Source organism: Macaca thibetana, chromosome 1 (genome assembly GCF_024542745.1).
Source record: "Macaca thibetana thibetana isolate TM-01 chromosome 1, ASM2454274v1, whole genome shotgun sequence".
In the NCBI taxonomy this organism is placed as follows: Eukaryota; Metazoa; Chordata; class Mammalia; order Primates; family Cercopithecidae; genus Macaca; species Macaca thibetana.
The window spans coordinates 3274718-3301980 of record NC_065578.1 but is presented as its reverse complement, the minus strand read 5'-3'; the positions used below and the strand labels follow the sequence as shown (position 1 = coordinate 3301980).

The following is a 27263-nucleotide window of genomic DNA, read 5'->3' as shown; positions in this document are numbered from 1 at the left end:
AAATTGGACCCCTACCTCATATCATATGCAAAAGTTAACTTGACTAGATCAAAGACATAAATGTAAGAACTAAAGTTATGACTCTTTGAGAAGAAAACATAGCAGTAAAGTTCATGCTTATGCTGTGGGTTAAAAATTTTTTTGACATGACACCAAAAGCACTAGCAATAAAAGAAGAGACAGATAAATTGGGCTTCTTCAAAATTAATAACTTTTGTGTTTCAAAGAATCCCATCAAGAAAGTTAAAAGACAACCTACAAAATAGGAGACAATATTTGCAAATCCTACATCTAGATAAGGGACATTTTTATCCAGAACATATAAAGAATACTTACAACTCAACAATAAGAAGATAGTTACACCAATTTTAAAATGGGCAAAGAAGATAGACTTCTGATTTCCCATTGGCATGTAAGGAGTTTGAAAGTTGTTACTCCATCCTAACAACAAATGAAAACTTGACCAAACTGAAAAATCAACAACTCTTCTTAGATCCATCACAGAAGTGAGATCACAAGGCAAACTACTGTCCCCCAAATTGGAGAGAGAGACAAGCCAACACAGAAAATCAGAACTTCCTAGAGCAGAAACCCCTGCAGCAACTGGTGCCAGGAAAAGCAACACTAAACTGCAAAGAATTAATTGCTACAGACTCTGTGGACGAGCCTGAGAATTACACCTTGGGCGGCTTCCACACTATTGAGCGTTTTACCTATTAGGTTCTCATAGTGAAGATTAAAGAAAAATTCCCTTTTACTTTCTGAAAGAAGGAGGGGGAAAGTAACCAAACTGTAATATATCAGAGTGTTCTGGGTTTTTTTTTTTTTTTTAACAACTCTCAAGAGACATTGTTTTGTTATAGCCTAAGCTATATAGGTTTCATCAAAACCTAGTCAGCCTGGGGAAAAGGAAATACCCAACTCCAGCACTCCACACCCCACCCCCCATCCTCTTCCACGTAAGGGAAGAATTCTATTATATAAAATGCTCAATTAGAAGCACTGATGAAGTTCACAGTCCAGGGTCACAGGCCCACCAAAAGGCTGAGACCATATAGAATCCTTCCCCTCCCCTGACCTCACCATCTCATCACTAAAACCTACTTACCTCAGTGCCTTTTCCTCAGCACATCATGTCTGCCTTTAAGCAAAAAAATTGCAAGGTAAAGACAGAGAGCAGGCATCAGCACTAAACTCAATATGGCAGGAATGTTGAAATTAAGAGACTGAAAATATAAAACAACTATGTGAAACGTGCTAAATGCTCCACTGGAAAAAGTAGAACACATGCATGTATTAGTCTGTTCTCATGCTGCTAATAAAGACATACCCAAGAGTGGGTAGTTTATCAAGGAAAGAGGTTTAATTGACTCACAGTTCAGCATGACTGGGGAGGCTTCAAGAAACTACAATCATGGCAGAAGAGAAAGCAAACATGTTCTTCTTCACAATGTGGCAGCAAAGAAAAGTGTCAAGCAAAAGGGAAAAAAGCCCCTCATAAAACCACCAGATCTCATGATAACTCACTCACTGTTGTTCTCTTTTATTACTAGAATAGCAGCATGGGGGTGGCTGTCCCCATAATTTAATTACCTCCCACTGGGCCCCTCCCACACACATTGGGATTATGGGAACTACAAGATGAGATTTGGGTGGGGACACAGCCAAACCATATTAATGCAAAAACAGATGGATAGTATAAGCAGAAAAGTGACATTCTACGGATAAAAAGCAAGAAGAAATGCTAACAATCAAAGACACTGTAACACAAATTAAGAAGTCTTTGATAAGTTCATTCATATTCTGGACATGGCTGAGGAAAGAATCTTCAGGTTGAGAATATGTCAATAGAAAGCTCCAAGCCTGAAAATCAAAGATAAAAGACTGAAAAAACAACAACAACAGAAAACTAAGACCTGTGGGACAACTACAAAAGGTATAACATATATGTTATGGGAATCCCAGAGGAAAATAAAAAGCAAAATAAAGATTTGAAGCAACAATGACTGAGAATTTCCCCAAAATTAATGTCAGACACAAAACCACAAATTCTAGAAGCTTAGTAAACACCGAACAAGGTAAATGCCCAGAAAAAGAAGACACAAAGACGTATCAAATTCAAACTTCAGAAAACCAGAGATGAAGAACGAATCTTGAGAAAAGCCAGAAGGGGAAATAAAAAAACCTTAACTGTAGAAGAGCAAAGACAATAATTACATGTGACTTCTCAGAAATCATGCAAGCTGAAAAAGACTAGGCTGAAATATTTTAAAGTATTGAGAAGAAAAAATGACCAGGCTAGAATTCTGTATCCTGCAAAATTATCCTTCAAAAATGAAAGATAAATACATTCTCAGACAAACAAAAATTGAGGGAGTTTGTTGCTGCTAGAACTGCCTTGTAAGACAGGGCAAAAATAAGTTTTTTAGAGAGAAAGAAAATAATATAGATCAAAAACTCAGGTCTACTTAAAGAAAGGAAGAGTATTATAGAGGAAGTAAGTGAAAGCAAAATAAAAACTTTTATTTTTCTTATTCTTAATTGATCTCACAGTTAGCAGTTTGTTCAAAATAGTAATAGCAACAATATATTCAATGATTATAGCTTATGTATAAGTGAAATAAACAACAGTAATAATATAAGGAATGAGGGAAAGGAATTGGAAATATTTTGTAGTTGCACTACCCATGAAGTGGTATAGTGTTACTTGAAAGTGGACTTGGGTTGCTTTTAAATATAAATTGCAAACTCTAGAGCAACTATTTTAAAAAAGTTTTAAGAAGTATAATTAATGTGCTAAGAAAGGAGATTAAAATGATATTATGTAAAATGCTCAATTAAAATCATGAAAGGCAGGAAAAAAGAGAAAGAAAATAATAAAACAAAGAACAAGAGTGATAAATAGAAAATGGTAACAAATATGGTAGATATTAATCCAGTTGTATCAATAATCACTTTAAACATCAATGATCTAAATAGAGCAATTAAAAGAGAGATTGTCAGAGTAGATTTTTAAAAAACAACTGTATATTGTCTACAAGAAACCCACTTTAAATATGAAGACACATACATATTAAAAGTAAAGGGACAGAAAAAATATACCATGCAAACAATAATCAAAAAGAAAACTGGCAGAGCTATATTAATAAGGAAAATTATCAAAAATAAAGAGGGGCATTGCATGATGATAAAAGAGTCAGTTATCCAAGAAGATATAACAGTCTTTAACAGGTACGTGCCTAAAAACGGAAAGTTAAAATACACAAGGAAGAAAACTGACAGAAGTACAAGAAATAGATTAATCTATTGTTAGAGTTGGAGACTTCAACACTCTGTCATCAGAAGAGTACAAATCTAGCAGGCAGAAAATCAGTAAGGACACAACTGATCTCAACAGCACCATCAATCAATTGATGTAACTGACATCTATAGACTACTTCTTTCAACAGCAACAGAATACACTTTCTTCCAAGCTCACATGGAAAACTTCCTAAGTCATTATCAGCATTACCCTAGTCCCAAACCAGACAAAGCCATTGCAGGAAAAGAAAACTACAGACCAATATCTCTCATGAACATATATGCAAAAATCCTTAACAAAATATTAACAAATCAAATCCAACAAGGTATAAAAATAATTATACACATGACCCAGTAGGACTTATCTCATGTATGCAAAGCTGGTTTAACGTTTGAAAATTGATTAATGCAATCCATCAAATAAGCAGGCTAAAGAAAGATCACATAATCATATCAATAGATACAGAAAAAGCATTTGTCAAACTCCATCACTTTTTTATGATAAACTCTCAGCAAACTAGGAATAGAGGGGAAATTACTCAACTTGATAAAGAACATCTGCAAAAACCTGAAACTAACATGGTACTTAATGGTGAGAAAATAGAAGCCTTCCTGCTAAGATGAAGAAGGTAAGATGTGCCCGCTCACTGCTCCTTTTCAACATTATACTGCAATTTCTACCTAATGCAATAAGACAAGAAAAGGAAATAAAAGTATACTGATTGGGAAGGAAGAAATAAAACTGTTATTGTTTGCAGGCAGAATGATTCTCTACCTAGAAAATCTTTTCAAAAATCAACTAATAAGCAATTATAACAAGGTTGTAGGACACAAGGTTAGTACACAAGAGTCAATCACTTTCCTATATGCCAGCAATAAACAAGTAGAATTTGAAATTAAAAACATAATACCATTTACATTAGCAACACACACACACACAAATAAAATACTGAAATATAAATCTAACAAAATATGTGTCATGTCTACATGGGGAAAACTACAAAACTCTGATAAAAGAAATCAAAGAACTAAATAAATGGAAAGTTATTCCATTTTCATGAACAGGAAGACTTTTTATTGCCAAGATGTCAATACCAATGACTATGTTCTATCATATCCTCACCTATGCAGGTTCTATCAGAACCTAATCAACATGGGGGAAAGGAAATACCCAATACCCTATAGATAAAAAACTTTATCTATAGATCCCAACTTTAAGTGCAATCCCAATCAAAATCCCAGCAAGTTATTTTGTGGTTATCAAAAAATTAATTCTAAAGTTTATACATAGAGGCAAGAGATCCAGACTAGCCAACACAATATTGAAGGAAAAGAACAAAGTCAGAGGACTGACAGTATCCAACTTCAAGACACACTATTAATGTAAAGCTACAGTCATTAGGACAGTATGGTATTGAAAGAACAAGCAAACAGGTCAATGGAACAGAGTGGAAAGCCCAGAAATGAATCCATATAAATACAGTCAATTGATCTTTGACAAATGAGCAAAGGCAATACACCAGAGCAAAGATAGTCTTTTCATCAAACATTGCAAATGGACATTCACATGTAAAGAAAAAAAATGAATCTAGATACTAGACTTACACCCTTCACAAAAAATTAACTCAAAATGGATCATAGATGTAAATATGAAATTCAAAACTACTAAACTTCTAGAAGTAACATAGGAAAGACTCTAGATGACTTTGCCTACGATGGTTACTATTTTGACAAAACATTAAAAGCAAGATTCATGAAAGAAATAATTGATAAGCTGGACTTGATTAAAATTTAAACCTTCTCTGCAAAAGAGACTGCCAAGTCAATGAGAAGACAAGCCATAGACTGGGAGAAAATATTTGCAGAAGATGTGTCTGATAAAGGAATATTATTCAAAATATACAAAGAGCTCTTAAAACTCAACAATAATTAAAAAAAACCAACCTGATTTTAAAAATGAACAAAATATCTGAATGGACACCTCATCAAAGAAGATATGTAGATAATAAATAAGTATATGAAGAGATGTTCAGCATCATATGTCATTTGGGAATTGCAAATTAAAACAATAAGATACCACCACACGCCTGCTAGAATGACCAAAATCCGGAAGACGGACAATACAAAATGCTGGCAAAGATGTGCGGCCACAGGAACTTTTGTTTGTTGCTGGTGGCATTGCAAAATGGTACAGCTTCTTTGGAAGACAGTTTGATACTTTCTTTCAAAATGAAACATATTCCCACCATATGATTCAGCAATTGTGCTTTTTGATATTTATCCAAAGGCATTGAATACCTATAGGCCACACAAAAACCTACACACATATGCTTATAGCGGCTTTATTCATGATTGCCAGAACGTGGAAGCAACCAAAATGTCCTTCAGCAGGTAAATGGATTAATGATCTGTAGTCCCTGCAAATGACCGAATATGATTCTACACTAAAAAGAAACGAGTTGTCAATTCTTGAAAAAGATGTCAAGGAACTTGAAATGCATACTATTAAGTGAAAGTGGTCAATCTGAAAAGGCTGCATGTCGTATGATTCCAACTATATGACATGGAAAAGGCAAAGCTATGGAGACAGCAAAAAGATTGGTGCTTACAAGAGTTTAGGGAAGGGGTCTCCCACCCCCGGGGCCACGGACCAGTACCAGTCCGTGGCCTGTTAGGAACCAGGCCACACAGCAGGAGGTGAGCTGCGGGCAAGTGAGCGATGCTTCTGCTACATTTACAGATGCTCCCCATCACTCGCATCACCTCCTGAGCTCCTACACCTGTCACATCAGCAGCACACTAGATTCTCACAAGAGCGCGAACCCTATTGTGAACTGCACACGCAAGGGATCTAGGTTTTGCACTCCTTATGAGAATCTAATGCCTGATGATCTATCACTGTCTCCTGTCAGCCCCAGATGGGACCACCTGGTTGCAGGAAAACAAGCTCAGGGATCTCACTGATTCTACATTATGGTGAGTTGTATCATGATTTCATTATATATTACAATCTAAAAATAATAGAAATAAAGTGCACAATAAATGTAATGCACTGGAATTATACCAAAACCATCCCCCACCCCCACTCACCCCAGTCCTTAGAAAAATTTATCTTCCACGAAACTGGTCCCTGGTGCCAAAAAGTTGGGGATTGCTGGGTTAGGGGAAAAGAATAGATAAATAGGTAGAACACAGAGGATTTTCAGGGCAGTGAATCTTTTCTGTGTGATACTATAATCGTGGCACACATTATTGTATATTTGTTCAAACCCATAGAATGTATAATATCAAGAGTGAACCCTATGTCTTCTTTGGAGAAATGTCTATTCAGGAATTGATAAAGAAATTATAGTGGCTGAGTGCAGTGGCTCATGCCTGTAATCACAGCACTTTGGGAGGCCAAGGCAGATGGATCACCTGGAGGTCAGCACTTCAAGACCAGCCTGGCCAACGTGGCGAAATCCTGTCTCTACTAAAAATACAAAAACTAGCCAGGCATGGTGATGGATGCCTGCAATCCCAGCTACTTGGGAGGCTGAGGCAGGAGAATCACTTGAACCCAGGAGGCACAGGTTGCAGTGAGCCAAGATCAAGCCATTGCACTCCAGCTGGGTGACAAGAGTGAAACTCTGTCTCAAAAAAATAAAAAGAATTGTGATATAGCAGATTCTCACCAGTAAGTGGGAGCTAAACAATGGGTAACATGGACATAAAGATGGAAATAATTGAAACTGGGAACTCCAAAGGTGGGGGTGGGTACATGAGGGTTGAAATATTACCTATCAGATACAATGTTCACAATTTGGATAATGGGTACAATAGAAACCCAAGCCCCCCCCAACCCCCAGCATGAAATATATTCATGAAACAAACATGCACATGTACCTCCTGAATCTAAAATAAATTTTAATTATAAAAAAGAAATGGTGGTGTATGTATACAAGGAAATATTATTTTAAACAGAAGATACTACCATTTGCAACAACATGGAAGACATTGTGTTGAGTGAAATAAGCCAGACACAGAAAGAAAAACACTCTTTCATCTCACTTATATAGAGAGTCTTTACGAACATCAGAAAATAGAAACCAGGTAGAATGGTGGTTATAGGGGACAGGGAAAGGAAGAAGGAGATCCAAGGGTACAAATTTGCAGGAAGAATGAATAAGTGTAGAGATGTACAGTGGGAGGGCTATAGTGATGTGGTTTGGCTGTGTCCCCACCAAATCTCATCTTGAATTGTAGCTCCCATAATTCCCATGTGTTGAGGGAGGGGCCCAGTGGGAGATAACTGAATCACGGGAGTGGTTTCTCCACCCTGTTCTCATGGTAGTGAATAAGTCTCATGAGATCTGATGGTTTTCTAAAGAGGAGTTCCCCTGCACAACTCCTCTCTTGCCTGCCGCCGCGTTAGAAGTCTCTTTGCTCTTCCTTTGTCTTCTGCCATGATTGGGAGGCCTCCCCAGCCATGTGGAACTGGGAGTCCATTAAACCTCTTTTTTTTTTTTTTATAAATTACCCAATCTCAGGCATGTCTTTATTAGCAGTGTGAGAATGACTAATATATACAGTTAGTAATAATATACTGAAAAGTTGCTAAAAGAGGAGATTTTAGGTGCCCTCACCACACCAAAAAAGAAGTAACTATGGAAGGTGATGGGTAAGTTCACTTGTTTGTAGTAATCATTTCACTATGCCTAGCAAAATAATGTGTTTTATACCTTAAATACATACAATGAGAATAAATTTTTAAAAAGATAAATGTTCGAAAAAGAAGAATGAACTCTAATGTAAACAGTGGACTTTAGGAGAAATGGTACGTCAATGCGGGTTGACTGATTGTAACAGGTACATCCCTGGTGGGGGATGTTCACAGTGGAGGAGGCTGTGCCATGTGGGGGCAGGGGTTGGATGGGAACCCTCTGTCCCTTCCAGTTAATTTTGCTATGAAACACAAACTGCTCTAAAAAATAAAGCCTATTTTTTGTAATGGGCAAATGATTGAACAGGCATTTCTCCAAAGATACAAAGATGGCCAATAAGCTCATGACAAGAAGCTCCACACCATTAGTCATCCGGGAAATGCAAATCAAAATCACACTTCACGCCTACACTCAGGAGCCTCACAAAGGTTTGTGGGCCCAGGTGACACAATCTCCAAATTCCAGTTCCTTGGCTGGTCCAGGGAGACACAGTGGGGTGCTGGCAGCGGGGATGAAGGCAATGTTGGCCTCTGCGGTCAGTGCTACTGGTGCCTGTACTAGAGAATGTGGGTCCTAGAGAATGTGTGGAATGACCCGTGCACGGGCCCCTGTGTTCCTGAGGTCGGGGAGCTGATGTTCCAGGACACAGGGCCCAACACGGTGGATGCAGCTCGAGACAGATTCAGGAGCCTGTTTGTTTCTGCTGTTAGCTATTTGTGACTTGGCCAGTCCTGCTCCTCCCTGGGCTGGGGCTGATGATCACTGGATGAGGTGACCCAGGGCCCCTTCCGGCTCTAACGCCAGTAACTACTTTTTGCTCCTGCTTTTAGTGACTCAAAGTTGTCATTTGCAGCCTGCAAAGTGGCAGTGACAAGGTCCCCAATGGCAAAGAAGAGCTAATTAGAGCCTGGCGATGTCACATTTTGCAAACCAGAGCCACATACACACATGCATGGATCATTTCTAAAAGACTCCATCCATGACTCAAGAAAGCTCCCTGCAAGGATGTCACAACCACACACCCCAACCAAGTCTCCCTGCTTGGCCCAAGCCACCCTCCCAGCCACATTCCAGGACCATGATCTGTCTGGAGCCAGCAAAGCTTTCAGACAAGGCAGAGACAGAGGCAGCAGCCCAGCCCAGGGAATCAAGCCATCATCACTGTGATAGTTAATATTGAGTGTCAACTTGATTGGATTGAAGGATGCAAAGTAATGATCTTGGGCGTGTCTGTGAGGGTGGTGCCAAAGGAGATTAACATTTGAGTCAGTGGACTGGGAGAGGCAGACCCACCCTCAGTCTGGGTGGGCACCATCGAATCAGCTGCTAGCACAGCCAGAATAAAAGCAGGCAGAAGAACGTGGAAAGACTAGACTGGCTGATTCTTCTGGCCTCCATCTTTCTCCCATGCTGGATGCTTCGTGCCTTCTAACATCAGATTCCAAGTTCTTCAGCTTTGGAACTCGGACTGGCTTCCTTGCTGCTCAGCCTGCAGACAGCCTATTGTAGGACCTCAGCTTGTGATCGTGAGAGTCAATACTCCTTAATAAACTCCACTTTATATATACATCCGTCCTATGAGTTCTGTCTTTCTAGAGAACCCTGACTAATACAATCGTCATCAGACATCTCACATGCGGAGACTCACCTGCACATCCATCTGGGGTCAAGAACCGTCCCCAGCACAGCCACACTTGCTATTGACGAGAGCCGTGAGACATAAGAGCACTGTGGAGAAGGGGCAGGGAGACTGAGGCAGGGCACGCCCAACTGCCCACCTGCCTGACAGATGCTTCCTACCAAGGTTTTGATCATCAAGAATGAGAAAATCACAACCATTTTCATGTCATTCCCATCCTTGGAAAAGGGACTCCCTCAGCCACATCTGCCTGTTTGAGTGAATTTATATTCTGCGGGTGTCACCAGTGCAAGAGTTACGCGAGTCAGGCGAGTCACTTCGGAGCAGTGCAGGGTTGACCTTGCTTTCAGCCTGTCAGCGAGATGGATTCTGCCGTTGGGATTGCTTGCTGCCTCCAGCGAGACCACGCTCTGTGTCACAGCAGCACCTTCTATCCATCTCGCGCCTTCTTCCGCTCCACTCTTCCAACAGAGGGTACCATCAGCTCACAGCTCTTCCTACAAGCGTCCACAAACTCCAGAAGAGCCCTAGGCTCTCCAGGAGGTGAGGGCTATGGCCAACTGGAAAGGAAAACCAGTTTCTTATGGATATCAGTGACTCCTGAATCTGTCAGTAGATGACCCTTTAAGAGGACTGCTTGCTGCTGTCCTCCTCCACAGCCACAAGTGTGGAGGCCCTGCTACGTGCAGAGAGATGTACCACACCTGCTCAGCTCTGGAAAGGACCCAGAGTGATGGAAATTGTTTCTCTGGGAATGGACACAGGAAAGCGTTGGTTGTGAAGAGTTTTGCTCATCACACCCCAGGGTGAGGGTCTCGGCTTGACAAAAGTCTGGTGTTAACCGTCTACGTGGGAGGAGCACCACCTTATCCCAGGCAAAGGAGGAGAAACCGCCCCCTCAAATCCGGAACCTGCAGAGAGCGGAGCCACCTGGCTCAGCAGAGAAGGCTCAGCAGAGGAGGAGATTCTAAGGTTCTTGTATCAGTTCGAACCCTAAGAGCGCATCAACAGACAACACGAGGTAGTGTGGAGCAATATGCTGTTTTAATGAGCACCTGCGTGCAGGCGGGCTGAGGCCTAACATGGCGTCAGCACCTAGTGAGGACAGGACAAAGGTTTTATAGCCTCCTGTAAACGGGAAGTGTCCTAGTCTGATGTAACTGCTGCATTGTACCCGGATGGCCTCTTTCTGGATCTTCAAGGGTACGTGTCTTCCGGCCAACTCTCTACCTGCTTCTGCCATCTTGCTGACACACAGCTGCTGAGGCAAGTGGCCTTGGAGCTGGGCCTGAGAAGGGAGGGGTTACTCATCCCCTTAAGCTTTCAGGCCCCGGGGAGAATCTTACAGAAGTGGATGCGGGAGATGTTCAGGTCCATCCTGGTGGCTCCAGTTTCAAGCTTTAGGAAAAGGGGAAGCGGCTGGGTAGAGCTACAGTTCAATCATCTACATAACTGATTTCATTTTCCCAGCAGCCCTGAGAAAGGGGTAGCATGAATTATTCTACTTTTTTTAATTGATACAAAATCATCGTGGGTAGTTTTTGGTGCGTGTGTACCATGCACAGTAATCAAATCAGGGTGATTGGGGTACCCATTATCACAACCCTAGTTTGGAAGTGAGACAGCTGAAATTCAGGAAGGCAAAGTCACAGCCACAGGTTCACACAGCAGAGAGGTGACACCATGGAACCAACCCCGGTGGGATTCTAGCCCAACCTTCCCTCGAGTGTTTCCTGTGGGTGCAGCTGGGTCAACCTCTGGAGAGTCAGCAGGTTTGCCCACCACAACCCTGGGGTCTGAGAGCCACAGCTGGGCAAATACCCTCCCCACCCAGGTTATGTAATGCTCTGGGGTGACAGAGAGAGTCCCCACCCTGTCCTCACAGTGGAAAGACAAGAGACAATGCAATCAGGGATCATGAGAACCAGGAAAAAAAGAACCCCGAGCACCTGATCCCAGGTCAGGATCAAGGAAGGTTGCTTGGAGGAAGTAGCCTTTCTGCTGAGATAGGAGGATGTCCAGGGGTTTGTTGATGAAGAGTCAAAGTCCGTAAAATATTTGAAGAGATTTGTTCTGAGCCACATACAAGTGACCTTGTCCCCTGACACAGCCCTCAGGAGATCCTGAGAACAGGTGCCCAAGGTGGTCCAGATGCAGCTTGGTTGTATACATTTTAGGGAGACATGAGACTTCAATCAAATACATTTAAGAAATACATCTTTTCGGCCGGGCGCGGTAGCTCAAGCCTGTAATCCCAGCACTTTGGGAGGCCGAGACGGGCGGATCACGAGGTCAGGAGATCGAGACCATCCTGGCTAACATGGTGAAACCCCATCTCTACTAAAAAATACAAAAAACTAGCCGGGCAAGGTGGCGGGCGCCTGTAGTCCCAGCTACTCGGGAGGCTGAGGCAGGAGAATGGCGTAAACCCGGGAGGCAGAGCTTGCAGTGAGCTGAGATCTGGCCACTGCACTCCAGCCTGGATGACAGAGCCAGACTCCGTCTCAAAAAAAAAAAAAAAAAAAAAAGAAATACATCTTTTCAGTCCAGAAGGGTGAGACAACTCAAAGGTGGGGAGGGTGGGTGGTTCCAGGTTCCAGGTTCCAGGTAGATTTAAAATTGTTCTAACTGTCAATTAGGGATAGAAAGGAATGTCTGGGTTGTGATAAGGGGTTGTGAAGACCAATGTTTTATTACGCAGACGAGGTCTCCAGGGAGCAGGCTTCAGGGACAACAGACTGTAAGTGCTTCTGACCAGACTTCAGGTCTGTGTTGATGTTAATGAGGTGGGCAGAATACGGCCTCTCCGACCCCCACTTCCCATCACGGCCTGAACCAGCCTTTCAGGTTACATTTTAGGGTGCCCTTGCCAAGGAAGAAGTCCATTCAGATGGTTGAGGGGCCTTAAAATTTTACTTTTGGCTTAGAAGTTGGTCAGGAGAAGAAGAGAGAGAGAGGAAGGTGGGGTATTCCTGGCAGAGGGTCAGAGCGGGGAGTGGCTAACAAGTGAGAGAGGGCATTGGCAGCCGTTGAGGAACGGCAAGAGGTCAGGGTGCCTGGGGCAGAGTTGGGGACAGGAGAGTAGACGGGGTTCAGAGGGGTCGGAGGTCAGAGGGCACCATGTCAAGGGAGTTTCAACACATGCTGGAAGAACTGCAGGTTCTCAGCTCGAAGGTTCTCTGATTTGCGGGAGAGTGGCATGACTAGATTTGAGTTATGTGGAGCCCCCAGCGAAGAAGCCAGCCACGCCAGCAGAGGATGATGAGGATGATAACGTGGACCTGTTTGGCAGTGACAGTGAGGAGGGCAAGAAGGCAGCGCTGGTAGCCAAGTTCTCCATCCTGCTGGATATCAAGCCTTGGGACGATGAGACAGACATGGCCCAGCGGGAGGCCTGTGCATGCTCCATCCAGCTGGACAGGCTGGTCTGGGGGGCCTCCAAGCTGGTGCCCATGGGCTACGGTATCCAGAAGCTGCAGATTCAGTGTGTGGTGGAGGACGACACGACAAGGTGGGGACAGACTTGCTGGAAGAGGAGATCACCAAGTTTGAGGAGCACATGCAGAGTGTCGACATCACAGCTTTCAACAGGATCAGAAGCCTTAGTGTGTGTGCGTGCATGTGCATGAGGCCCTTTCATGATTAAAAACTGAGACGGGTAAAAAAAAAAAAAAAATCCCTGGCTCTGCTGACAGCACCATATCTCAGTTTACTTGGGCGGCCATAACACAAATATCACAGGCTGGGTGGCTTCAACAGCAAACTTGTATTTCTCACAGTTCAGGAGCCCAGGAAGTCCAAGATGGAGGCATTGACAGCTTTGGTGTCTGGTAAGGCCGCCTTCCGAGTTCACTGTGTCCTCACATGGGGGAAGGGGTGAGGAAGCTCTCTGGGGTCCCCTTTTATAAGGTGCTCTTCTCATTCATTGAGGTTCATCCCACATGTTGGGGCTCCACCCTCATGACCGTCACTCTGGCGTAAGGATTTCCACATATGAATTTTGGAGGAACACAACATTCCATCTATAGTACCCCCCATCACTCAGCAGCAGGCCAAGAATCTAGAAGTCTCCCCTGGCCCTTCACCATCACGATGGCCGCTGTGAAGGGCAGGGCCTCTGGAGCCAGCCTGCCTGGGCCTGAATTCTGGCCTCACGGTTTGCACAGACAAATGTCCTAGCCTCTGCGCCTGAGTTTGCTCATCTGTAGAATGAGGATGGTAACAGTACCCAGTTCTTAGATCAGAGCCCGAAACGTCTTCAGACCCGTGGGGCAGCTCTGAGTATGGACAAGTCTGGTGGACGCCACCCCAGAGGTGCCCGTGAATCCAGCCTCTCCCCACACCCACACAGCACCTGCACGCCAGCCACCACCATGACACTCTGGATGCTGGGGAGAGCCTCCCCCCAGGCCTCCATATCCTCGCTATTGCCCCCCTCAACCGAGTTCTCCTGACCACAGCCTCGGGCTCTCCTTCAAAATAAGCAAGCGAGAGAATCCTGTCCCAGCTGCAGCACCCCCCATCCAGCCTGGGATAAAGTCCACACTCTTCCCAGGCCCCTGGGCTCAGGACCAGAACATACCTCCTCCGTCCACCTCCCGCCTCTCCCAGGTGCCCGCTGTGCCCCAAGTTCACGGAGTCCATTCCCAAGTCAAGGCAGTTCCGCTGCCAGGGAAATTCTTCTTCACCCCCAGGAAGAACTTTCCTAACACCCAAATCTGTCCCGACTGCTGATCTCCCTCCCTGTCCCCACCGTGTTTTGCCCCGGCTCTTGCCACCCCTTGGTCCTGAATTTCCCATCACTTCCTAATCAGTGTGTTCATCCCGCCACGTGGGTGATGTCAGGAGCGCAGACTGTCAGTCTTGTCCTCTGTCCCACCCCCAGCTTTGAGCGGCCACAGGGCTGGGAGCACAGAGAGCCTCCAAATGGTTTCTGAGAGAAACAGCACCCAGCAGGGGACAGTGGTGATAATTTGGGTGTAAGATGGTGATGATGACTTGGATGAAGTTTGTGTTTTTCATAAAGACATGTTGAATTCCCTGTACCTGGTCATGGGACTTTATTGGAAATAGACTCTTTGCAGATTTATTAAATTAAGATGAGTTCATACCCAATTAGCGTGGGCTCTGATCCAACAGCACTGGCGTCCTTCTAAGAAGTGGAAACAGACACAGAGGCAGGCAGAACACCAGTGACAACAGAGGCAGAGGCTTGAAGTGATGCATCTACATGCCAAAGAGTGCCAGGGACGCTGGCAAGCCCCAGATGCTGGAAGACAAAAGGAAGGACCCTCCCACAGAGCCTCAGTGGGAGGCAATGCCTGGTGACACCTGGATTTTGGACATCTGGCCTCTAGAGCTGCCAGAGAATACATTTCTGTTGTTTAAGCCATGAGGTCTGTGATATTTTCTTTCTGCAACCACAGGAAACTAGTCCAGGTCACCCTTCACTGAGATCAGAAAGGAGGGGGACGAAGATGATTTGTAGCGGGGGAAGGAGGGGAAGAGAGGATGCAGCGTGGACTGTTTGGGGAGCAGGAGACACCCTGCAAGGGCCCTGGGAATGCTGCTGACCACACAGATCAGGGCTCAGGCTAAACGCTGGTGGGAGAGACAGGTCTGGAGATCAGCTCAGGGTGAAGCGGCTGAGCTCCTCAGCGAAGAGTTACGTGCAACACGGGGCCAAGCACAGAGGCTGCCTGCACAGGACTCTCGCCTCCACTGTGGCTGGGGATGTGGCATTGAGCCGAAGCCTCAGTAACCTAAGCAGTGAATCGAACAAGATGCCAGCACCCCCTGCAGGGCAACTATGAGGATCAAAGATTTCATCTGTGTCCATGCTGAGCATGCAGACTTACGCACAGCAAGTGCCCTGTACATAGGAGTTGCCGTTGACCCTGTGATGATCACAATTTCCCAAACAGAGAGGCACCAAGATAAAAGTGATCTGTGATCAAATATTTGCAGCATCTCCCTTTGAAAGTCCGTAACATGTATTTGCACATTAAAGGCTCTGAGAAGTCCTGCAGGGAAGACACTTACTCAAACCTGAAGTCTTCAAAAACAATTTTCTTTAGTGCAGGCTGTACCTGAGTCTTTGATGTGCTAATGCCTATTGTGATTCTTCAAGAAGTGGAGTCACAGAGAGGTTAGGTGACTTGCCCAGGTCACACAGCTAGCCAGTCTCACTGGGGTGGGGAGGAGGAGACCTTACATTTTGCCGCGGCTAGGATGCCGGTGCCTAGCATGAAGCAGTGCTAGTCCGGGATGGATTCCATTGCTCCGTGAGTTGAGCGGGGGAGAGGTGTGCAAAGGGAGACAGAGAGGGCATCCTACCCAATCCCATTTTTCTTGGCTTCATTCCCCAATGACTAGCAGGTGACTCCATCATCCGGCACAGCATAGAAGATGCTATTTTGGGCACACTGGGACATTTGCCACTAAGCAATCACTCTTGGACAGCAGGTGTCACAACCTACTCCACACCCCTTAGTGCTCCCCCTGAAGCATGAGATATTTATTCACTCGCTTATTCTCTGAGATTCCGTGGGCACCTGCACCTGCTGCGCCCAGCGCTGGATGCCGGGGACAGAGGCGGAGACACAAGGAGAGCTTAGCAACTCTCTCCTGGGGTCTCCCCTGCGTCACTGAGCAACTCTTTAATACCACGGCGGCTCCTGTTTCAGAGGGACCTCTTGCTGAGCACCTTCCTGAGGGTCTGATGGAAGAGAGAAGCGGCAGGACGTAGAGGCTGGTGGACGACTGAGGCACTGGGGGAGGGGCTCTGCAGGGCAGTCAGTGAAGCCTCCCGGGGGGGCCACAGATGAGTCAGTCGCATGAGGGTGGAGGGGGTGTGGGAGCTGCAGGCAGACAGGCCATCAGGAGACGAGCCCAGCGACCTGAAAGCCAGGTTTGCCAGGGAGGCTCAGGGGGACTCCTGAAAGGGGGACTGCCCTGGTTGGGAGTAGGGAGTGGGAGGAAGAAAGGAGGTCGGTGAAGCAGGTCCCACCCAGGTCAAATTTCCTGCTCAAGTCTTTGATCTTCCAGGTGACAGTGCTTCAGGACTCAGGAGACCCCCGGGGGAGAAAGACTCCTTGGGATTTCTCAGGCGGGGAAGACCCAATGTCCAGGAGCCTGGGCTTTGGGGTGGAGATAGACCCTGAAGAGCTGTGTGACCTGAAGCAAGTCACTTCACCCCTGGAGAGCTCAAGCTTCCCCTCTGTAAAATGAGCAACACAACTGGCATTAGCACATTAGAGTGTTGTCGGGATTTAAAAAGACAATGCGGGTGACATGCCCCGCGTGGCTCCTGGCCCAGCCAGGGCTCTACCAGTAGTGACCTACCAGCCGCAGAGACAGTCCTGGGCACTGGTGTGTCGGAGAGGGAAGGCAGCAAGCAGAGGGGGACACATGGCTTCACCATTCATTTATTCACAGCCAACCATTTAACTAAGAATGTGGGTTATGTGCCAGGCGTGAGAGCTGTGCAGGGGCAATGGTGACAAACACCAGCAACCCTGACCCCTCCCAGCACAGAATGCCGTCCCGGCTGGGCGAGAGACACTCACCTAGCCCTCACACGCACAGCCAGGAAAGGATCAACACCATCCAGGCAACAAATGCAGGCTTCTGCCATGACGGAGAGAGTAGAGTCAGAGAAAAGCACGTGGACCGGAAGGCATTGGGAAGGTCCTGGAGATGGAGCTGATGGGGACACAGAGAAGAGGACACAGATAGGTTTGTGGCTGAAGGCTGGCACGGGCACGGGGGAGAGGTCAGCCTGGGAGGCGGGTTCAACAAGAGGATGAGCTACATTCCACAAAGGTTGAGTTTAAGAAGCTGCAGGGCGTCCAGTGGGGGCTGCACAGAAACACAAAGCGGCGTCTGCTAACGAGGAGAAGCCCTCTCCAGCCACCCTGTCCCCCTGCACCAACCCCCACTCCACACGGGTGCGTGGTGTGCGGCAAAGTGGCACACAGCCCGTGGGTGTGTCGGATTGTCATTCTGAGTCTATTTCTCCATGAGGGCCGCCGCACAGAGAGTAAATGATGCAGTTCTGCCGGGGCGCAGACGGGCGAGCTCTGTTTCCACAGCGATGCCGGGCTGTGCTTCCAGCATCTGTCTCTGGGGATCTTCCCACAGCAGAAAAACGTGTGGTAAGTAGAGAAACTTCCTGAGAGGCCTCAAGGCCTCCACTTCAGTCTGCAGCTTGGAAACTTCCAGCAGATGAGGAGATATAAGAGGCAGGAGAAGGGCGAGAAGAAGAGGGGGCCGCGAAGGGGTGAGGAGGCAGGATTGGCCTCCTTGAGAGGCTCTCGTCTCTGAAACGGTGAAAGAACGGCCGTCGAAAGGCAAAGCTCTGCTCTAGGAGTAGAAGAGAAGGCTGCTGAGGCATCGTTCACCACTTACCTGAGGGATAACCGACGCGTGGAATAACCAAGCGATTCTCAGGAGCTCCTGCTCTCAAGCCACAGACTCTTAAGACTAAAGACACGTTCTTGGGACTCCATGTCATTAGCACGTCCTGCCCCAAACCAAACCCTGCTCCCGTACAGGTTTCCAGGCAAAAGCTTCCTCGGTCCCACCCTCTGCTGTCTGTGAGTCACCCCTACCCACTGCAGCTCCCCGTTGACAAATGATGAAAAATTGGGCCACATTATCGCCGATATCATGTGCATCAAGAAAACAAATTAAGTCTAACATTTGTGCGGTGACAGCTGACCTTTGCATGATTAAAATGAACGGCTGTAAAAGGAGGCAGATTAAAGATGTTTAACTTAGTGGAGCAAGCTCAAAAGCCTGGGGACGTTTCTGGGCAAACCTGAAGGTGAGACAAAAACAGGGTCACACTGCCTGCTGGCACCTGTTGGCCAGGAGAGGGGCCGCTGTAGGGGAGAAGGGCCAGGGCGTGGGCTTCCAGACCAAGAGAGATAGCATGGCCTCCCCCGGCCCTGACCTGGCCCAGCTCAGCGGGGCGCACCAGTCTCTTCCAGTGCCTGCATATTCCATCGAACCCTCTGCTGTTTCATCTCCCCCCATTCTCATCGCTCCTGTTAGTTCAAGCTTTGTCACTGCATGCCCTGGGATTGGCCTAAGTGGTGGCTTCATAAATATGGAATGGGCCTGGTGCAGTGGCTCACTCCTGTAATCCCAACACTTCAGGAGGCCAAGGTGGGTGGACCATTTGAGGTCAGGAGTTCAAGACCCACCTAGCCAACATGGTAAAATCCCATCTCTACTAAAAAACACAAAAATTAGCCAGGCATGGTGGCACGCACCTGTAATCCCAGCTACTCAGGAGGCTGAGGCAGGAGAATCACTTGAATTCGGGAGGCAGAGGTTGCAGTGAGCCAAAATCACGCCACTGCACTCCAGCCCGGGTGACAGAGTACGACTCCATCTCTAAAAGGAATAAATGAAAATAAATAAATGTGGAATGAAAGAGTCAAAGTTCCTTAAGGATGGTGTGCATTTCTTTTGCCTTCTTCGTGGGACCCAGCCTCCAGCTGGGCAGACATGAGCCCTCTGAGATCCACAGAACCTGCTTCTCTCTCTATCAGGCTCTCCTCACACGGCCATGTGTCTTGCAGGAGGTAGACAGACCTGTGCTCCTTGAACACAAAGGCCATGTTTAAGTAATCATGTATTTTTCTCGGCATAACACTGCACTCATATAGCTGGTGATTCAATCATTGTGTTAAGTGAGCAGAGTATAAGCAACATAGGGGTCTTGCTTCTCTGACTCATGTGACACTAGCAGAAATCATAAAGAAGGCACGGATCTGGTTCTGTGATGCAGAAGACACATGGAATGATGGGTGTTGGACTGCAAAGAGCTCAGAGGACCCACTGCTCTGCAGCATTTCCCCGTTCTTCCTCTTGGCAAAGTCTTCTTCACTTTCTGTATCTGCAGAACATCCTCGTCAATGTAGATAGAAAAGAAGAATGAATAATTGCTGCAATGGCTGAAATGTGTTAAGCAGTTCCTATGGCCACATACGAAAAGTGTACGAGAGAATATGTATAAGAACTGTGAGAGAATATATGCCTGTGATTTTTAAGCCGCCCAGCTCGTGGTACTTAACTGTGACCACCTAGGAACCTAACAGGGGCCACGTACGCTTAGCACACACCACCTTCCCAATCATCCCAGCATATACATCTATCCTGTTACTCCTGTCCCTTTAGAGAACCTTGACTAATATAGGCCCCAGGAGGTGGAGACCTGTTACAGGTTGAATTGTGTCCCTCCAGAAAGGTATGTTAAAGCCCTAACACCCCGTGCCCTTCAACGTGACCTGACTTGGAGCTAGGGTCTTTGCAGATGCAACCGAGTTAGGAGAAGGTCTTCGGGTGGGTTCTAATCCAATATGATTAGTGTCCTTCTAAGAAGAGACAGACACACAAGGGGGAAGTGGCCATGTGACCACAGAGCCAGTAATTGGAGTGATGCTATCACAAGCCAAGGGATTCCTGGAGCCACCAGAAGCTGGAAGAAGCAAGGAAGGATCCTCCCCCTGGAGGTTTCTTGGTGAGCATGGCCCTGTCCACACCTTGATTTCTGAGTTCTGGCCTCCTGAGCAGGTGAGATAATAAATTCCTGTGATGTTTAAGCCACCCAGCTTGTGGTACTTTACTGTGACAGCCTAAGAAAGTCATAGAGGGCTATTATCATCTCAATTTTGCTGTTGAAGAAACAGACTCTGTGATGATTAATATTGAGTGTCTACTTGATTGATTTGAAGGATGCAAAGTATTGTTCCTGGGTGTGTCTGTGAGGGTGTCGCCAAAGGAGATTAACATTCAAGTCAGTGAAGTGGGAGAGGCAGAGCCACCCTCAATCTAGGTGGGCACCATCTAATCAGCTGCCACTGCAGCTAGAATAAAAGCAGGCAGAAGAATGTGAAGGAATAGACTGACTGAGTCTTCCGGCCTCCCTCTTTCTCCTGTGCTGGATACTTCCTGCCCTCAAATACTGAACTCCGAGTTCTTCAGCTTTTGGACTCTTGGACTTACACCAGTGGTTTGCAGGGGCTCCTGGGGTCCCCTGCTTTCAAGGTTTTGGGACTCGAACTGGCTTCCTGGATCTTCAACTTGCAGACGGCCTATTGTGGGACTTCACCCTGTGATCGTGGGAGTCAATTCTCCTAATAAACTCCCCTTCACATATACATCTATCCTGTTACTCCTGTCCCTTTAGAGAACCTTGACTAATATAGGCTCAAAGAGGTTAAGCATGTTGCCCAGGGTCACAGAGCTAGTAGGTTAAAGCGCAAATGCAGAACCCCATTGCGAAGGCACAGGGTGTGCACCTGCCACCTGAGAGAATCGCCCACTGTCCCCTCCAGTCCCCAGACTGTATCTGACCCATGTGGTTGGAAACCATTCTCATATAGACGGTTTACTTCCCCGCCTCCCTACTCCTGGAAAGTAATGGGCCTCTTTTTAGATGACTAAAGTGCTTTGTGCACATGCACTTGTGTGGTTACAGAGAGCGCAGTTGGGAGCTGCCGTGAAGCCGTTTTGTTTTCTTCTGCAGCGGCGGGCTGTCGTCTGCCATGTCTCCTGGCATCTGCTACTAGTAGGCTCTTTGATGTCAGATTTTCTTGGGACTGAAAATCAGCTCATAGAACTTTTGGGTAATTGTGTGTTTATAAAAACATCGTAATAAGAATAATAGCAACAGCTCACATTCATGTGACAGTTACTGCCTCAGTCAATCCTCTGAAGCCTGCACAGTAAATGGCATTGCCCATGGTTTGACAAGGGTGAGACAGTGAGGTTCCAGAATGCGATGTGCTCACACCCACACCGCCAGCAGGCAGCAGGACTGGATCCCAAACCCAGAGGCCTCAAACTTTTCTGACCTCAAGAGCAGAGCCGGGGTGGCCGGTGCACTCAACAATCCTAGCAGGTCTCTGGTTTGCAGAACTGGGGCTTTGTGCACTGAGAAAATGACGGACAAGGAGATCTTCAGAAGAGCAATCACAAAGTGGCTGGCGGGAGACAGAGGACGCAGCAGAGAGCTTCTTCCAAACGAGGATGGGACACAGACTGCCATCCAGCAGACAACTCCAGCCCCTGAGCAGTGCCAAGGACCTCAGGGTGGGAAACACTGTCATCTCCAGTCTCCACCCTCTCGTCCGCCCCTCCTTACAAATCATGACCACAAGCCCCACAGAGAGCATCTCAACACCAGCAGCTCCTTGAATGCCACCGGGCTCAGCATCCTCGGTGCGGTGGCATCAGCTCACAGGCTGTCAGCCTAGCACCGCTCGGCTTAAGTTTAAGGCTGTGATTTATGTGCAAAAAGCAGTGGTTTTGGAAGGCTTGGAGGAGTTGGGGGAGGAGGAGGATGGGGCAGAAGCCAACAAGCAGCCTTCCATTGGGGATCTGGAATGGAACCAAAGGAAGAGTCCAGGGAGGCTGGACCCACAGGAAAGGGAAGGCGCCTGGAAGAATCGCCAGGCTGGGGCAGGGAGGGAAAGTCTGAGACAGGAAGGGGAACCCAAGTGGGAGGCAAAAAATGTGGTCAGGCCCAGGCCAGGGGGCAGAGGATGGTCACCAAGACGGCAGCAAAGACAAGCAGACACTTGGGCAGGGAGCAGAGTGGAGGTGGTGACTCCATACCTTTCCCCACCAAGCTAGGCACTCGGAGCAGCTTGGTGGTGCGTTGGGACACTGCTGGTCTATCGGGTGCTTTTTTACCACTTAGAAAACAGTGCCCCCTTCTGGACAGATAGCCCCTTCCAGTGCCTAAAGCTGAGCAAGGGCAGGGTAAGGGGTAGCATCAACCAGGCAACTGGTGCAGTGCACGACCTGAGCAACTGCCCTGGGCTGGGACCCCACACCAGGCACAGGCAGGATCTTTAAAGGGCTGGCCTGAGAGAGGAGGAGCATTAGCCCAGAACTTGAGGAAAGCCTCAGAAAGGGCGAAGAGCACCAGCTGGGCCTCCCAGTGCAGAGCTCCAGATGTGAAACCTTTGCTAACCTCCAGTGTCGATGTAAGCGATATGCTTTCAGAAAGAGTTCTTGGCGATGAATAATTCAACCGAAAATTCCAGGGTAAAGACAGGCTTTTGTTGACTCTTCCCTGACTAGTGTTAATCTGTCTGGAAACATTAAAGATAAAATGTTGGCACCTGTAGAAACGTGGCGGGTTCTTGACGTTCTAAACAAGGATGTGCTGACGAGGCATGTGTCCGCTCAAGGCCGCACCTCTGCCATTGAAAGACTGCACGTCTGGAACGGCGGGATGAGGAAGCGAGAACACAGATCACTGCACTGGAAAGTCAGTTTGCCAAGAACACAGGACTAAATCACAGATCATCTCCCAGGAAGGCTTCATACTCAAGGCTTGAGAAGCAGGAAGGGGGCTGGGTCTGGAAGCTTTGTTTGTTTGTTTGTTTGGTTGTTTGTTTTTGTTTGTTTCAAGGAAATGGATTGACAGAATAAGCAGTCCAGATGACAAGATTTCATCTGATGCACAAACTTTCTAAGAAAGTTTCTAAGCTTGAGAGGTTTGTGTAAATTAATAGCTACTCAAAGGAAGTACAAGGAGGGGCAGCCTTGCGCTCGACCGCAGGTCTTAGGTACGTTTTCCAGCAGAGTGGGCTGCATTTGCAGGACTCAGTGCTCCCTCTGAAGGTAGGTGCCTCTGGGAGGCCTGCTGGGGTCAGGCCCTCAAAGAAGAACAGGCATGGCTGGAGGACCTCGGAAGCTGTCTGGGAAGGAACAGGAGCCCAAAGGAGCAGTCAGGGGCAGGAAAGCATCTGTCCTACAGAGCTGGCAGGACAGCGTCTCCCAGGACTTGGGGCTCAGGAACTCAGTGGAGTTAGAAATGGGTGCAGGAAGGAGAGGGGTGCAAAGGGCATCCTAGGTGCAGACCCTGATGTGAGAGGGAACAAGGATATTTGCAGAATTGAGCTTGGTGTGACTGAAGCTGCCGAAGCCAGAGCTCCAGAGCTGAGACCAGAGCGGTAGAGCTGAGAGGCCATGAGGGCAGGGCCTGGGTGGGGCCCTGCAGAGGGGCTGTGCAGGGGTGGAGCTGTGCAGGGATCCTGCAGGAGTGAGAGGTGCTGGATCCTGCGGGTCATGCCATAGGTTTGGACTGTTGCCTGCAATCAGTGAAGTTGCTGAAAGGGAATAAAGCAGGCAGGACATGATAAAATGTGTACTTCTGAAAGGTCACTATAGCTTCAGGGTAAAGGATGGTTTGGAGCAGGAGATAGACAGAGGTGGCTGGGCTAGAAGATTGTTTCAAAAGTGCAGACAAGGTGGAGGGGAGGCTAAGTGAGCCAGTGCCGTGGGGGCAGGGATGACAAAAAGTGAATGCATTTGGAACGTATTGAAGACATAGATTCCATCATGGCAGAGAAAGGTTAGAATCCAGGATGCCCCAGTGTGAAGCTTAATCAAGCAGATTGACGCCATGACCTGGTCCCTGAGCTGGGGAGCTCCAAGGGAGGCAGAGGTGCAGGAGAAAAAAAAAATCAGTTTCACTGAGCCAGGTCACCCCTGAGGTTCCTAGGGAATGCCAGGTAGAGGTGGCCGACAGGTAGGTGTGTGGCTTCCACATGTTAGCTGTGGGCAAAGAAAGCAAGCAAGAGGAGACACTGGTGGGAGGAGGAAGATGGTTTGGGTTGAAATATTTGTGGCAGGAGCCTCTTGGTTTTGTGATGCTTCTGAGAGAAACAACCAACTGATGAAGGCTGCTCCACCCTGGGGTCAACCTTCTTAGAAATGCAGGGAACAGCCGGAAAAGAAGGCAAGCAGAGAAGTGCGAAAGTGCTATGGGGAGGGCAGGAAAAGCCGGAGGCCGCCAGGAGGCCGAAATCCATTTATTTTCCTTTAGAAACTAGTGACAGTTTTTCATGTTCTGGCATTCTCTGCAGAAATTCAGGAGCGTGTCCACACACCCCATGCACGCACTCTGCCTGTCAGAAGACGCTGAGGGAAACATAGTGAAAATGGAAACAGAAGCCACAGTCCTCTGTTTCTCCTACTTCAAGACAAGTGACAGAAGGAGCCCTGCTCAGTCACACAGCGGCTCCCCTTTCCACCTGCAGCACCTCCAGACACCAACCCCAAAGGAGATGCTATTGTGTTTGTTTGTTTTGTTTTGTTTTGTTTCAGTGCAATGCCTTTCCTTTGTAGTTTAACCTCTCTCCACCCAACAAGGAGGACCAGAGAACAGGTCTCACTGCTCTTGAGGAAAATTCACAGGACACCCCTGAGGGCAAGTCATCCTCACAGCCTGCCAAGAAGTCACCTCGCTCCATAGGTTAAGTTGCCCACGTCTCCAGGGTCCCCCGAGACCTTCGGGAGGAGTGACACTTTCAGCCTTAGACATCATCACGTGCGCTTCAAACTGTGGTTGAAAATGAAAAGCCCAAATCTGAGTCGGTTTATCTCATCAGCAGTGGAAGATCAAGATTCCAGATGGATCAGAAAATAGGAAAATCGAGTTGGGAGTGGGAGCACTGCCCAGGGAGCCTGGGTGGAGGGCAGCACCTGGGGATGGTCCTAAAGGGGCAGCATTGAGCACTCACCGGCTCTGTGATTTTCCTCAGCCCTGTCTGCCCCAAAATGGTGCCCCTGGAGGAACGTGAAAGGTGGGCTGCCTCGGTGCCTTGGTGCTCCCAACTACTGGTCAACCTGGACGTTCATCCACAGAGAGCCCGCCCTGAGGTACATGTTCTAATTGTCCCGAGGGATAGAAAGTTCATCCTCATGTTGCACTGAATAGATCATTAAAGCTATTCATTGCCAGGTGCGGTGACTCATGCCTGTAATCCAAGCAATTTGGGAGGCCGAGGCAGGAGGCTTACTTGAGCCCAGTAGTTTGAGACCAGCCTGGGCAACAAAATGAGACTCCTTCTCTACAAAAAAAATTTTAAAACCCAGCTGGGTGTGGTGGCATGCACCTATAGTCCCAGCTACTCAGGAGGCTGAGGCAGGAGGATTGCTTGAGCCTGGAGGTCAAGGCTGCAGTGAACCAAGATTGCACCACAGCACTCCAGGCTAGGTGATGGAGTGAGATTGTGTTAAGAAAGAAAAAAGCCAGACATGGTGGATCATACCCGTAATCCCAGCACTTTGGGAAGTCAAGGCAGGTAGATTGCCTGAGGTCAGGAGTTCGAGGCCAGTCTGGCCAACATGGTGAAACCCCATCTCTACTAAAAATACAAAAAAATTAGCTGGGCATGGTGGCATGTGCCTATAATCCCAGCTACTTGGGAAGCTGAGGCAGGGGAATTGCCTGAACCAGAAAGGTGGAGGTTGCAGTGAGCCGAGATCGCACCACTGCACTCCATCCAGGGTGACAGAGTGAGACTCCATCAGAAAGAAAGGAAAGAGAGAAAGAGAGAAGAAAAAGAAGGAAGGAAGGAAGGAAGGAAGGAAGGAAGGAAGGAAGGAAGGAAGGAAGGAAGGAAGGAAGGAAGGAAAAGAGAGAAAAAAAAAGAAGGAAGGAAGGAAGGAAGGAAGGAGAGAGAGAAATGAAGGAAGGAAGGAAGGAGAAAGAAAGGAGAGAGAGGAAGAGAAAGAAAGGAGAGAGAGAGAAAGAAAGACAGAGAGAAAGATGGAGGAATAGAAGTGGCAGGGGAAGGGGGAGGAGAAGGAGAGGGGAGGAGGGGAGGGAAGGAAAACAGAGAATCTTTTCATCATCAGTGTGCTTCAGGAGGCAAGTTACATAATCACCCTCCTCACAACAGCCCTTCCCATAGAATCATCCCCGTTTATTAGAAGAGAAAGGTGAGGCTGAGAAATAATGACAGTCCTTACCTCTGACCTTGAACCTGGCACTGAGCTGAAAGCTTTAGGTACATTGTCTCCTTCAAAACTCACAACTCAGAGTCATTCATCCCCATGTTACAGATGAGGAAATGGAGTGTGAGGGACAGCAGGGTTCCGCAGCCCATCCCAGCACACAGCCGAGATTCTGATTCAGATCACTTGGTCCTGGGGATGCCTTGCAGTCAATCTCGCCATTCCCAGCCTCAGGCATTACTTCGGTCTTACAGCTCTGTCCCTCTTCCACACATCCCACAAGCATTTGGAGCACAGTTGTATTCTTCTATCTCTGCTGTCCCTGCATTTTGCTGGGTGAATGTCCCCGGGTAACCCTGATCCTTGTTTGAAAGGCAGGTTCCAGGGCTCAAGGGCACAGGGGCAGAGACAGAAAGAGCCAGAGAAATAGAGAAAGAGAAAGAGAGACAGAGAGATCAGGGTCTGAGGACCAGCGGTGTCTGCCTTATCCAATCTATGCGGGATCACCCTGAAAGCTGGGTGGCAGCTCCTGGTCCAAAACTGAGAAGCTGTACTAATACGGATGCCCCTTTTCCCTCCAAGCTGCCCTTTGGACTCTCCTAACCTGCATGAGTGCCTTGAGGCAGAGACAGAACCGAGACAATGAGCCAAGCTGCTGCCTGGGTAAAGTTTATTGTTGGTAAGCACTATCTCAAGTGTATCTGAAATGTACACACACGCACATAGTGTGTTCTCTCCATTCTTTTACGCTGTGTGCCCTGACCCATATACTTACAGTAGACTGTCTGTCACTCACCACGGGGCCTCCTGGGGGCCCATGGAGATCGTCCCCTCCCTCAAGGTCATGCCCG

The 27263-nt window shown here is 47.4% G+C and overlaps 1 pseudogene; it reads left to right on the top strand.

Moving 5' to 3' along the window:
• The first annotated feature begins 10820 nt into the window (after nucleotides 1-10820).
• LOC126953640 (elongation factor 1-delta-like) lies at nucleotides 10821-14096 on the top strand (annotated as a pseudogene).
• Nucleotides 14097-27263: the final 13167 nt, after the last annotated feature.